General features: G+C 45.7%; 3 pseudogenes; 2 read left to right on the top strand and 1 right to left on the bottom strand.

The window, feature by feature from the left end:
* The first annotated feature begins 979 nt into the window (after nucleotides 1-979).
* On the top strand, nucleotides 980-2,080 carry LOC701459 (nucleophosmin pseudogene; annotated as a pseudogene).
* Nucleotides 2,081-5,109: 3,029 nt separating this feature from the next.
* Nucleotides 5,110-6,558, bottom strand: LOC100426832 (suppressor APC domain-containing protein 2 pseudogene; annotated as a pseudogene).
* On the top strand, nucleotides 13,552-14,427 carry MACMULV1R-PS1009 (vomeronasal 1 receptor macMulV1R-ps1009 pseudogene; annotated as a pseudogene).

The raw sequence follows: 14,782 nt of genomic DNA on the forward strand, positions 1-14,782 counted from the left end.
TTAATTTGAACTCAACTCCAATCCCAAACCCTATCTCCCCTACAGTGGACAAAGCTGAAATTCTTATTCACTTCTTACCCACCCATGTATTATACCATATGTATTACATATAAATTATATTTCTATATAATTACATATCATATTTTATCAAAAATGTAAAATTTTTCCAGTGAGAGTCTTGTTAAACAAGCTATTCCACTCTTACCTGAAGCCAGAAACTCAGTTTTGTTTGCTTTTTGATTTTTTTCATGAATGGAATTAAATACTATGCATGCTTTTTAATCTGGTTTCTTGTATACAACATTGTGATACTCATTCATCCCATTGTATGTATGTATATATTTTTTTTCAGTAAGGAAACTTTTGGTAATCTGACAGGAAAATGTAAAGACAGTTTGAAGTTAGAGTTATTCTTTAACATCTGTTTTGTTGACAAGGACTGAGAGGAGGCAATTCATCTGTGCAAGATTACCTAAGAAAATGAGCGCACTCATTATAAACTTCAGAACCCAGCTGTGGCGACTCTGTTGTTTTTCAGGAATTAGGTACATTTAGTTTTTGCCTTGGTGGCTCCCTTTTCTAACAATCCCAGGGCCAGGGCCATCCTGCTTCTACAGGTGACATGACAATTATGGGCGTGAGGGAGATGAACTCACAGTATCCCTTCCTTATAACCATGGTTCAGGGACCACAATTCATACACAGACTCACTCCAAGACTCAGCCGGGTAAGCGTCTGTTTCTCAGCTTCTTTACCAGTTAGTGATCAAGACTCAGGTGGGATGATGTCTGTAATTCTCTCACGATTTGTTCTTACGTCTCACTGAATTATAACTAGTCAGTAGGTATTTCCAGATGAAATATTAATATTATGAATATATAAATGTATAGATTGGTGGAAGAAAATTTGAAATTATGTAATCAAGCTAGAAACCATCATTCTGAGCAAACTATAGCAAGGACAGAAAACCAAACACCGTCCCTAGTGTGATTCCGTCCTGCACGGCTGTTCTCTGGAGCAGCGTTCCTTTCTCTCCGTCCGCCTTCTCTCCCACCTAAGTGCCTGCCGCCACCTGATGGAAGATTCGATGGATGTGGACATGAGTCCCCTGAGGCCCCAGAACTATCTTTTCGGTTGTGAACTAAAGGCCGACAAAGATTATCCACTTTTATGAAAATGAGCACCAGTTATCTTTAGGAACGGTCAGTTTAGGGGCTGGTGCAAAGGATGAATTGCACATTGTTGAAGCAGAGGCAATGAATTACGAAGGCAGTCCAATTAAAGTAACACTAGCAACTTTGAAAATGTCTGTATAGCCAACGATTTCCCTTGGGGGCTTTGAAATAACACCACCAGTGGTCTTAAGGTTGAAGTGTGGTTCAGGACCAGTGCATATTAGTGGACAGCACTTAGTAGCTGTGGAGGAAGATGCAGAGTCAGAAGATGAAGAGGAGGAGGACATGAAACTCTTAAGTATATCTGGAAAGTGGTCTGCCCCTGAAGGTGGTAGCAAGGTTCCACAGAAAAAAGTAAAACTTGCTGCTGATGAAGATGATGATGATGATGATGATGATGACGATTTTGATGATGAGGAACCTAAAGAAAAAGCATCAGTGAAGAAATCTATATGAGATACTCCAGCCAAAAATGCACAAAAGCCAAATCAGAATGGAAAAGACTCAAAACCATCATCACACCAAGATCAAAAGGACAAGAATCCCTCAAAAAACAGGAAAAAACTCCTAAAACACCAAAAGGACCTAGTTCTGTAGAAGACATTAAAGCAAAAATGCAAGCAAGTATAGAAAAAAGTGGTTCTCTTCCCAAAGTGGAAGCCAAGTTCATCAAATATGTGAAGAATTGCTTCTGGATGACTGACCAAGAGGCTATTCAAGATCTCTGGCAGTGGAGGAAGTCTCTTTAAGAAAATAGTTTAAACAATTTGTTAAAAATTTTCCGTCTTATTTCATTTCTGTAACAGTTGATATCTGGCTGTCCTTTTTATAATGCAGAGTGAGAACTTTCCCTACCGTGTTTGATAAATATTGTCCAGGTTCCAATGCCAAGAATGTGTTGTCCAAAATGCCTGTTTAGTTTTTACAGATGGAACTCCACCCTTTGCTTGGTTTTAAGTATGCAATGTTATGATAGGACATAGTAGTAGCGGTGGTCAGACATGGAAATGGTGGGCAGACAAAAATATACATGTGAAATAAAACTCAGTATTTTAATAAAGTTAAAAAGAAAAGAAAAGAAAAGAAAACCAAATACCGTGTGTTCTCACTCATAGGTGAAAATTGAACAATGAGAACACTAGGACACAGGGTGGGGAATGCCACACACCGGGGCCTGTCGTAGGGTGGGGGTAGGGGGGAGGGATAGCATTAGGAGATATACCTAATGTAAATGACAAGTTAACAGGTGCAGCACACCAACATGGCACATGTATACATATGTAACAAATCTGCATGCTGTGCACATGTACCCTAGAACTTAAAGTACAATAATAATAAATAAATTATGTAATCATATTTGAATTTGAATTTTGTTTGACTATTTTCAATTTTAATAAATTAGTACAACAACAAATTGTTTTATGCATTTATACAAATCTTTACATTTTAAGACACTACAAATCTGCACTAATTCAGAGTGATGTATTTATACCACTTTCGGCTTAAGTTTGGAAATGCTGTAGTGTATTTATAATACTTAAGGATGGTTTGAATGATCACCTGATAAAACTAGATTTTTTTTTTCATGTTTCCAGAAATCTCTTTTATTTCTTTAGATATATAAAACACTGTTCTTTTATAGTCTCTCTGATAATTCCAGTATCTGTATCTACAGTCTACGTGTTGTTTCTGCTGGGTCTCATAGTGTATTGTTGTCTTGTGATGTTTATGAATTTTAAAACGGGAGATCTCATTTTCTTTTCTTTCTTTCTTTCTTTTTCTGTAGAGATGGGGTTTCTCACTATGTTGCCCAGGCTGGTCTCGAACTCCTGGCCTCAAGTGCTGGGATTCCAGGTGTGAGCCACCGCGGTCGGTGGAGATAGTCATTTTCCTTGGAACCTGATCAACACAAAATCCCGAGGCCTCCTGTGGTTGTGTTCCTCTGGGGCAGATTCTCAACCAGGGACACTTCTGCCCACAGGGACACATTTTGACATCCTGAGACAGTTCTGAGTGTCACAACTGTGTGTGCACGCACTTGTATGTACCTGCACATGCTACTGGCATCTCGTGGATAGAGGCCAGGGATGCTGCTCATATGGTGCAAGGAGACTGACTGACCCAGCATCACTAGGGCGGGCTCCAGGCAGGGTCTGCATGTGCCTCTGCCAGCCACCTAGACCCTGCCAGCCGGGAGCCACTTTAAATTCTCCCCTCGTAGTCTGCAGGGCCATGCACTAGCCTGATTGCAAACTGTAAACTTGGAGGACCTATATTTTTTTCACCTTGCATGGAACACCAAGGCTGAGAGGCAGTTTTTCCAGAGATGCCAGCCTGTCTCACATTTCCTCTTTAGCTGCGGGGTCCAGCTCTACATGGGCGGTTTCTTGATGAAGTTACCCCAAGACAGACACTGTTCTGTCTTCTGCTTCCAGTCCTGTAAAGAGGCCAGGATCCCCCAGGGCATGGCAGGCACCCTCAAAGGCAGACGTGGGGAGGCCCTGGTGGGCAGACCCCAGCCTGCTGATGGGGGGCTTCTCCCCAGCTGCCGCTGGCCCACCCACTGCACTGCAGTCCACCCGGTGCTGGGGCTGTGGGGCGCAGGCCTTCAGGACCCGCTCCTTTTCCCACCCAGGATGTCCAGGCCTGGCGTCCTTATGTCTCTGGAAAGCCCACTCCCATCCTCAGGGTAGGAGGACAGCTGTACGCTGGGCTGGCTTGGGCCTGTCCTGGGACACCCCTGCAGCCCGGGTGCAGCAGGGAATGCGGCTCTGTGGGGTTCCTGTGGGCAGGTTAGCATGGAGTTGGGTTCCGGAAGGGAGTTGCTGCCCTGCCTGCCAGGACCCCTCCTCTGAGACAGGGGTGCCTTGTGGAACAGTGCACCAAAGTGCCCTGGGCACGAGGGGTCCCTGCACCCCCCACACACTGACCCTGCATTGGGGTCCGTGCACCCCCCCATACACTGACTCCTCATCAGGGTCCCTGCGCCCAACACACACTGACCCTGCATTAGGGGCCCTGGGCTTCAGAATCCACCTATGATGTTGCCGTGTCCCTGGCTCTGGTGGCACTGGGGCCCTCCAGGCTGGGCTGAGCATGGGGCCCCCACCAGTGCGTATCCCAGAACCAGCGGGAGTGGGCCTGGGCAGGGGGGCAGGGAATGACACCAAAGGGGACCTGCCCCAGCCTCCTCCTGTACCCTGGGGATTCTCCTTTTCCTTGGCTGAGGGAAGTGGCCTCTCCCTAAAGAAACCTGGGTTCAGGCTGGGCGTGGGAGGAAAGGGGGATGAGCAGGACCCCAGACCTTGGGAATCCTGAGTGGGGGGTGACAGACTCTGCCTATGACGTGCCTGGAACTGTATGGAGGCCCCTCCTGGGGACAGGGCCCTCCTGGGGAGCCAGGCTCACAGGTTGCTTTGTGGCACTCAACGTGGGGCAGCCACGTTGAGTCCCACAGGATGAGGAAGGCCATCACCTGGCCAGGATGAGGAAGACCATCACCGCGGGGTCTGCGGGAGGCACACGCAGGCCAAGCTCTAGTCCACCTGGCTCCCGGATGCGCTGCAGCCAGAGTCTCTCAGGCTTGGCCGGGACCTGAAATCCGACCGCCATCCCTGGGGCTCCCGTGCCAGGCGGGCATCCCCTGCCTAGAGGTCATCCCCACCCCCTCCATCTGCTCCCGTCCGGGCGACAGCCACTTTGTCCTGGTGCCCTGGTTGAGGTCGGGGGAAGCTGCCCTTGGACCCGCAGGTCTCGGGCGCAGCGTCAGCGCCGCAACCGAGCCGCCAGGCGCCCTCTGCTGGCCTTTGTCGGAATTGCATCCTGGAGTGAGCAGTTCTTTTCCCTGGAGATGGGACCCCAGGGCAGGCAGCATCGCTGGAAGCCAGGGCAGCCAGAGATCTGGTAACTCGTGGAGGGGTCCCCCACTGTCCACTCACAGCGGCAGTAGTAGCTGCGGACTATGCGGACTCAAGAGAGCCCCAGCCCATGTCAGCACCTGAGGCCAAAACCGAGTCAAGGGCTCGGTGTCCGGGCCAGCTGGGGACAGGCCTGGGGAACAAAGATGGAAAGGCGGACAGGAAGGCGCCGACTCCTGGACTGCCTGGGCCTGCTGGGGGTCTCCAGCCAGAGAGGTTGGGTGCCACAAGGCGCCCGCCCTCGAAGGGCTGAGTGCCAGGCCGGCCCTGGGGGCCCACTCAGTCCACACCGGCAAGATGAAGGTGGAGTACAGAGACCTCGCCTCCTGCTGGCTCAGGGCACCGGCCTCAAACAGCTGCTTAATGAGCGCCGACTTCTCCTGCTCCAGCTGCGTGATGCACTCACTCTTCTCGGTCACCTCCTGGGTGAGGAGTCGATTCTGCTCCTTCAGCATGAGAATGATCTGCTGCTGCCATCCGGGAGACAAGGTGGACGTCAGGACAGAGCAGGCGGTCCGGAGGAGGACGTGAGCAGGGCCTGGCTGGCCCAGGCCGCAGCCAGCAGCTCCCCCCGCCACCGGGCCACCTCCTCTACTTTGGGCAGTAGCCGTCCCAGTGGGCGAGGGCTCCCCACAGCCCAACGTCGGCGCTGGCTCTGCTCTGGCCCAGGCGGCACTGGCACTCCTGCAGTCGTTGCAGCTGCTGCTGGTACCAATTGCGGCCCGGCGCCATCATCTCCAAACCCTGCAGCAGCATCTCCCTCTCCTGCTCCAGTTTCTACATCTGCGTCAGCAGGCCGCAGTCCACGCCGCTGGTGATGGTGTGCCTCCGACCTTCCCTCGGGCACGGGGGGGCAGCCGGGCATCCCCTGAATCCGCCTCCAAGACCCTGCAGGCCGCTGCACCTGCGTCGGCGCCCTGACTCCGTTCCACCGCCGCGCTCTGGGACCACTCGGGCTCTGCTGGGCAGGGCGCCGCCTTGGCGGGGGCGTACAGCTGCTCCAGGCTGCGGGCCGGGCCTCTGGGACCTGTCAGAGCGGCGCGAACGCCCAGGGAGAGGGGCTTCCTCTCCAGGACCGTCAGCAGATCGACAGCCGGTGCAAACAGCAGGCGCTGCGGCGGCTGGTCTCCGGGCCCGGCCCTGGCGCGCGTGAGGTCCCGGGTGCGGCCGTCGGCTCTCAGCAGCGAGGTGCGCAGACCGGCAACGAAGCGCTGGAAGGTAAGGTAGCAGCTAGCTGGGGCCACCTGACTCAGGCCTTTCAGCACCCCGCTAGGCAGCCCCTGGGCTTCGGCACTCTGCCAGCGGGACTGGATCTCTCGCAGGTGCAAGCAGCCGCGCCGCCGGTGGTCCAGGATGTCTAACAGGGTGAGCAGACTCTGCAGGAAGGCGCGCCGCAGCCCATCCGTGCCGCGCGCGGGCTAGGCGGGAGACACGCAGCCCTGCTCGGCTGTCGCGGCCCGGGCCATGGGCTCCCGGCCTCGGTCCCCTAGACCACCCGTGTGAGTCCCCGCGCGACCCCACCGCGGGGCCAGCCCGGCGCACTCCCAAGACTTTCAATATACTTCGCATTAAGTAGATTTTAGTAGATGACCTTAATAAAATTACGTTTACTCCTATTATACTAATTGCTAATAGGGAGGTTTGTTTGTTTGGTTTTGCTACCACAAAACTATCTGAAAAGAACATCTTCTGCTATGTGTCTTATATAATTTTTATAGGATACATGAAACGTTGTATGCATGAATGTGATACTCAGCATGATGTCAGAGTGATGTGATATGACAGCCATTCAATGCCTTATTTTTTTTTTTCCAAAATACTTCTGGTGATTGCTTTTTCCATTAGCACAAAATCTACTTAAGTTCAGTTCTACAAACACCCATGATTCATTTTTATATACGTGTTCCAGTTCTGGATGGTGAAAACTAAAAGAATGCAAAAAGTGAAAACTAAATGTTTACTAAAGAAGTGTGTCCTGAGGGCGTGCCCAAGATGGCAGAATAGAAACAGCTCCAGCCTCCAGCTCTCAGCCTGAGCGACACAGAAGATGAGTGATTTCTGCATTTTCAACTGAGGTACCAGGTTCATCTCACTGGGGCATGTGGGACAGTTGGCGCTGGTCCTGGTCCACAGGTGCAGCCCGACCAGCCAGAGCTCAAGCAGGGTGAGGCATGCCTCACCTGGGAAGTGCAAGGGGGAAGGGAATTCCTTTTCCTAGCCAAAGGAAATTGAGGCACACAACACCTGGAAAATCAGGTAACTCCCACCCTAATAGTGTGCTTTACTAAGGGTCTTAGCAAACTGCACACTAGGAGATTATATCCCACACCTGGCCCAGAGGGTCCCACATCCAGGGAGCCTCCCTCATTGCTAGCACAGCAGTCTGAGATCTAACTGCAAGGTGGCAGCCACGCTGGGGGAGGGGCACCCGCCATTGCTGAGGCTTAAGTAGGTAAACAAAGCCTCTCCCAACTCCAACTGGGTGGAGCCCACCACAACTCAAGGAGGCTGGCCTGCCTCTGTAGACTCCTCCTCTGGGGACAGGGCATAACTAAACAAAAAGCAGCAGAAACCTGGGCAGAGGTAAATGCCCCTGTCTGACAGCTTTGAAGAGAGCAGTGGATCTCCCAGCACAGAGGTTGAGATCTGAGAACGGGGAGACTGCCTGCTCAAGTGGGTCCCTGACCCCTGAGTAGCCTAACTGGGAGACATCCCCCACTAGGTGCAGACCAACACCTCACACGGTAGGGTACACCCCTGAGACGAAGCTTCCAGAGCAAGAATCAGACAGCAACACTCACCGTTCAGCAATATTCAATCTTCAGCAGCCTCCGCTGCTGATACCCAGACAAACAGGATCTGGAGTGGACCTCAAGCAAACTCCAACAGACGTACAGCTGATGGTCCTGACTGTTAGAAGGAAAACTAACAAACAGAAAGGACACCCACACCAAAACACCATCACTATGTCACCATCATCAAAGACCAAAAGCAGATAAAACCACAAAGATGGGGAAAAAGCAGTGCAGAAAAGCCAGAAATTCAAAAAATCAGAGCACATCTCCCCTTCCAAAGGAATGCAGCTCATTGCCAGCAACGGAACAGAGAAAGACTTTGCCAGGAACAGCAACGGACGGAGAAAGACTTTGACGAGTTGAGAGAAGAAGGCTTCAGTCAATCAAACTTCTCAGAGCTAAAGGAGGAACTATGTAACCAGTGCAAAGAAACTAAAAACCTTGAAAAAAGATTTGACGAATGGCTAACTAGAATAATCAATGTAGAGAAGTCCTTAGAAGAACTGATAGAGATGAAAACCATAACACGAGAACTACGTGACAAATGCACAAGCTTTAGTAACCAACTCGATCAACTGGTAGACAGAGTATCAGCGATTGAAGAACAAATGAATGAAATGAAGTGAGAAGAGAAGTGTAGAGAAAAAAGAGTAAAAAGAAATGAACAAAGCCTCCAAGAAATATGGGATTGTGTGAAAAGACCAAATCTACATCTGATTGGTGTGCCTGAAAGTGACGGGGAAAATGGAACCAAGTTGGAAAACACTCTGCAGGATATCATCCAGGAGAACTTCCCCAATCTAGTAAGGCAGGCCAATATTCAAATTCAGGAAATACAGAGAACGCCACAAAGACACTCCTCGAGAAGAGCAACTCCAAGACACATAATTGTGAGATTCACCAAAGTTGAAATGAAGGAAAAAATGTTAAGGCCAGCCAGAAAGAAAGGTCGGGTTACCCACAAAGGGAAGCCCATCAGACTAACAGCAGATCTCTCAGCAGAAACTCTACAAGCCAGGAGAGAGTGGGGGCCAATAGTCAACATTCTTAAAGAAAAGAATTTTCAACCCGGAATTTCATATCCAGCCAAACTAAGTTTCATAAGTGAAGGAGAAATAAAATCCTTTACAGACAAGCAAATGCTTAGAGATTTTGTCACCACCAGGCCTGCCCTACAAGAGCTCCTGAAGGAAGCATGAAACATGGAAAGGAACAACCAGTACCAGCCATTGCGAAAACATGTCAAAATGTAAAGTCCATTGCTGCTAGGAAGAAACTGCATCAACTAACGAGCAAAATAACCATCTAATAACATAATGACAGGATCAAGTTCACACATAACAATATTAACCTTAAATGTAAGTGGACTAAATGGTCCAGTTAAAAGACAAAGACTGGCAAATTGGATAAAGAGTCAAGACCCATCATTTTTCTGTATTCAGGAGACCCATCTCACATGCAGAGACACACATAGACTCAAAATAAACGGATGGAGGAAGATCTACCAAGCAAATGGAAAACCAAAAAAAGCAGGGGTTGCAATCCTAGTCTCTGATAAAACAGACTTTAAACCATCAAAGATCCAAAGAGACAAAGAAGGTCATTACATAATGGTAAAGGGATCAATTCATCAGGAAGAGCTAACTATCCTAAATATATATGCACCCAATACAGGAGCACCCAGATTCATAAAGCAAGTCCTTAGAGACTTACAAAGAGACTTAGACTCCCTACAATAATAATGGGAGACTTTAACACCCCACTGTCAACATTAGACAGATCAACGAGGCAGAAAGTTAACAAGCATATCCAGGAATTGAACTCAACTCTGCACCAAGCAGACCTAATAGACATCTACAGAAATCTCCACCCCAAATCAACAGAATATACATTCTTCTCAGCACCACATCACACTTATTCCAAAATTGACCACATAGTTGGAAGTAAAGCACTCCTCAGCAAATGTAAAAGACAAGAAATTATAACAAAGTATCTCTCAGACCACAGTGCAATCAAACTAGAACTCAGGACTAAGAAACTCAATCAAAACCGCTCAACTACATGGAAACAGAACAACCTACTCCTGAATGACTACTGGGTACATAACGAAATGAAGGCAGAAATAAAGATGGTTTCTCTTTGAAACCAATGAGAACAAAGATAGAATATACCAGAATCTCTGGGACACATTTAAAGCAGTGTGTAGAGGGAAATTTATAGCACTAAATAGCCACAAGCAAAAGCAGGAAATATCTAAAATTGACACCCTAACATCACAATTAAAAGAACTAGAGAAGCAACAGGAAACACATTCAAAAGCAAGCAGAAGGCAAGAAATTACTAAGGTCGGAGCAGAACTGAAGGAGATAGAGACACAAAAAAGCCTTCAAAAAATCAATGAATCCAGGAGCTGTTTTTTTGAAAAGTTGAACAAAATTGATAGACCACTAGCAAGACTAATAAAGAAGAAAAGAGAGAAGAATCAAATTGATGCAATAAAAAATGATAAAGGGGATATCACCACCGACCCCACAGAAATATAAACTACCATCAGAGAATACTATAAACACCTCTACATGAATAAACTAGAAAACCTAGAAGAAATGCATAATTTACTGGACACTTACACTCTCCCAAGACTAAACCAGGAAGAAGTTGAATCCCTGAATAGACCAATAGCAGGCTCTGAAATTGAGGCAATAATTAATAGCCTACCAACCAAAAAAAGTCCAGGACCAGACAGATTCACAGCTGATTTCTACCAGAGGTATAAGGAGGAGTTGGTACCATTGCTTCTGAAATTATTCCAATCAATAGAAAAAGAGGGAATCCTCCCTAACTCTTTTTACAATGCCAACATCATCCTGATACCAAAGCCTGACAGAGATACAACAAAAAAGAGAATTTTAGACCAATATCCCTGATGAACATCAATGCAAAATCCTCAATAAAATGCTGGCAAACCAAATCCAGCAGCACATCAAAACGCTTATCCACCATGATCAAGTGGGCTTCATCCCCGGGATGCAAGGCTGGTTCAACATACGCAAATCAATGAATGTAATCCAGTATATAAACAGAACCAAAGACCAAAACCACATGATTATCTCAATAGGTGCAGAAAAGGCCTTTGACAAAATTCAACAGCCCTTCATGCTAAAAACTCTCAATAAATTTGGTATTGATGGAACGTATCTCAAAATCATAAGAGCTATTTATGACAAACCCACAGCCAATATCGTACTGGATGGGCAAAAACTGGAAACATTCCCTTTGAAAACTGGCACAAGACAGGAATGCCCTCTCTCACCACTCCTATTCAACATAGTGTTGGAAGTTCTGGCTAGGGCAATCAGACAAGAGAAAGAAATCAAGGGTATTCAGTTAGGGAAAGAAGAAGTCAAATTGTCCCTCTTTGCAGATGACATGATTGTATATTTAGAAAACCCCATTGTCTCAGCCCAAAATCTCCTTAAGCTGATAAGCAACTTCAGCAAAGTCTCAGGATACAAAATCAATGTGCAAAAATCACAAGCATTCTTATACACCAGTAACAGACAAACGGAGAGCCAAATCATGAATGCACTCCCTTTCACAACAGCTTCAAAGAGAATAAAATACCTAGGAATCCAACTTACAAGGGATGTGAAGGACCTCTTCAAGGAGAACTACAAACCACTGCTCAGTGAAATAAAAGAGGACCCAAACACATGGAAGAACATACCATGCTCATGGATAGGAAGAATCAATATCGTGAAAATGGCCATACTGCCCAAGGTTATTTATAGATTCAATGCCATCCCCATTATGCTACCAATGACTTTCTTCACAGAATTGGAGAAAACTGCTTTAGAGTTCACATGGAACCAAAAAAGAGCCCGCATTGCCAAGACAATCCTAAGCCAAAAGAACAAAGCTGGAGGCATCACGCTACCTGACTTCAAACTATACTACAAGGCTACAGTAACCAAAACAGCATGGTACTGGTACCAAAACAGAGATATAGACCAATGGAACACAACAGAGCCCTCAGAAATAATACCACACATCTACAGCAATCTGATCTTTGAGAAACCTGACAAAAACAAGAAATGGGGAAAGGATTCCCTATTTAATAAATGGTGCTGGGAAAATTGGTTAGCCACAAGTAGAAAGCTGAAACTGGATCCTTTCCTTATTCCTCATATGAAAATTAATTCAAGATGGATTAGAGACTTAAATGTTAGACCTAAAACCATAAAACCCCTAGAAGAAAACCAAGGCAATACCATTCAGGACATAGGCATGGGCAAGGACTTCATGACTAAAACACCAAAAGCAATGGCAACAAAAGCCAAAATTGACAAATGGGATCTAATTAAACTAAAGAGCTTCTGCACAGCAAAAGAAACTACCATCAGAGTGAACAGGCAACCTACAGAATGGGAGAAAATTTTTGCAATGTACTCATCTGACAAAGGGCTAATATCCAGAACCTACAAAGAACTCAAGTTTACAAGAAAAAAACAACCCCATCAACAAGTGGGCAAAGGATATGAACAGACACTTCTCAAAAGAAGACATTCATACAGCCAACAGACACATGAAAAAATGCTCATCATCACTCGCCATCAGAGAAATGCAATTCAAAACCACAATGAGATACCATCTCACACCAGTTAGAATGGCAATCATTAAAATGTCAGGAAACAACAGGTGCTGGAGAGGATGTGGAGAAATAGGAACACTTTTACACTATTGTTGGGACTGTAAAGTAGTTCAACTATTTTGGAAAACAGTGTGATGATTCCTTAAGGATCTAGAACTAGAAATACCATTGACCCAGCCATCCCATTACTGGGGATATACCCAAAGATTATAAGTCATGCTGCTATAAAGACACATGAACATGTAAGTTTATTGCAGCACTATTCACAATAGCAAAGACTTGGAATCAACCCAAATGTTCATCAGTGACAGACTGGATTAAGAAAATGTGGCACATATACACCGTGGAATACTATGCAGCCATAAAAAAGGATGAGTCTGTGTCCTTTGTAGGGACATGGATGCAGTTGGAAACCTTCATTCTCAGCAAACTATCACAAGAAGAGAAAACCAAACACCGCATGTTCTCACTCATAGGTGGGAATTGAGCAATGAGATCACTTGGACACAGGAAGGGGAACATCACACATCGGGTCCTATTATGTGGAGGGGGGAGGAGGGAAGTATAGCATTAGGAGATATACCTAATGTAAATGACGAGTTAATGGGTGCAGCACACCAACATGGCACTTGTATACATATGTAACAAACCTGCACGTTGTGCACATGTACCCTAGAACTTAAAGTATTAAAAAAAAAAAAAGTGTGTCCTTGGTACTATCGGAGTACAGATAATGTGCGCCCTCTACAGGTGTGACTGTGCATGTGTGCATGTTCACTCGACTATACTACTAATTTGGTTTATCATATAATGATCAGGCTGTATGTTTAAGAATTTATATGTGATGATCAACATTAATCACAATGAATGGATGTATTTAAAATGATAATGATGATGATAATTTTGAATTTGAAGTAAGTAACATTGATGATGGAAGTTCTATTGGTTGTTTTTTTCAGGTACATAAAATATTTCCTATTTGCCATTAAAATGAACAGTTTCCACTTACATTATAATTCAAAAGTGCCTTCTTTGCCCAAGCTGGTATTGGAGTCTCCATCAAAATCCTCCTCCTTTTCTCTTGTACCATGAAGCTCCTGGATCTTAAGCTCACTGACCTGACCACCAGTCACTTGGCCCTCATCCACATCATGACACTGCTCACCATTGTGTTCTTGGTGTCTCGAGACATTTTTAAGTCCCTTCATTTTCAAGATGACTTTGAGTGTAAGATGCATTTTTAGCTGAGAAGGGTGATGCGGGGCCTCTCCATCGGCATCACCTGCCTCCTGAGTGTGCTCTAGGCCGTCACCATCAGCCCCAGCACCTCCTGGTTGATGAGGTTTAAACATAAATTCACAAATCACATTTCATATGCTCTTGTCTTCTTATGGTCCTTCAGTTTGTCCTGCAGTAATTACATGATCTTCTACACTGTGGTTTCTTCCAATACGACTCACACCAGTTTTCTGATGCTCAATAAATACTGCCTCATTTCCCCAAGGAAGTCCATCATCAGCAACCTTGTTTTTCTTACTCTCTCATTATCCAGAGATGTGTCCTTTGTGGGAATTATGCTGTTCTCAAGTGAATACATGGTGACTCTCTTATGCAAACATCAGAGGCAATCCCAGCACCTTCACAGCACCAGGCTCTCCCCAAGAGTTTCTCCAGAAAAAAGGGCCACCAAGAAAGTCTTGCTGTTGGTGAGTTTCTTTGTGGTCATGTACTGGATGGATTTGAGTCTCTCATCCTACTCGATCCTGATATCAATGTATGATCCAGTCATCCTGGGTGTCCAGAGGCGTGTGACCAGTGCCTATGCCACTGTGAGCCCTTTGGTGCTAATAAGATCTGAAAAAAAGATAATTGATATTCTGCAAATGATGTGACAGAAGTATTGTATATTTTTTCTATGCAAATACTTGTCTGAAAAGGAGATTCTAACATCAGTTAAATTATTCAAGTATCAGAGGATTTGATATTTTATTTCATTGCAAACACCATTATTTTATGTAAATCATTTGGAAACTGATGCTGCCAAAGGCTTGATGGATCCTTTAGTTCATTGTCCACTGTGATTTCATAGCTCAATATGTTTGCAGTTTTTTGCATTTCATTTTGATTTCTTGAACTTAATTTTAATTTTTTCTTTTTGAAGCACATTCTTAATAACCTCATATTGGTAATAAGATTTCTCATTTTTTTTACTTTTGAAAATCATTTAGTGCATCCTTACTCATTCAA

The sequence above is a fragment of the Macaca mulatta genome, chromosome 3, assembly GCF_049350105.2.
Source record: "Macaca mulatta isolate MMU2019108-1 chromosome 3, T2T-MMU8v2.0, whole genome shotgun sequence".
Classification (NCBI taxonomy): domain Eukaryota; kingdom Metazoa; phylum Chordata; class Mammalia; order Primates; family Cercopithecidae; genus Macaca; species Macaca mulatta.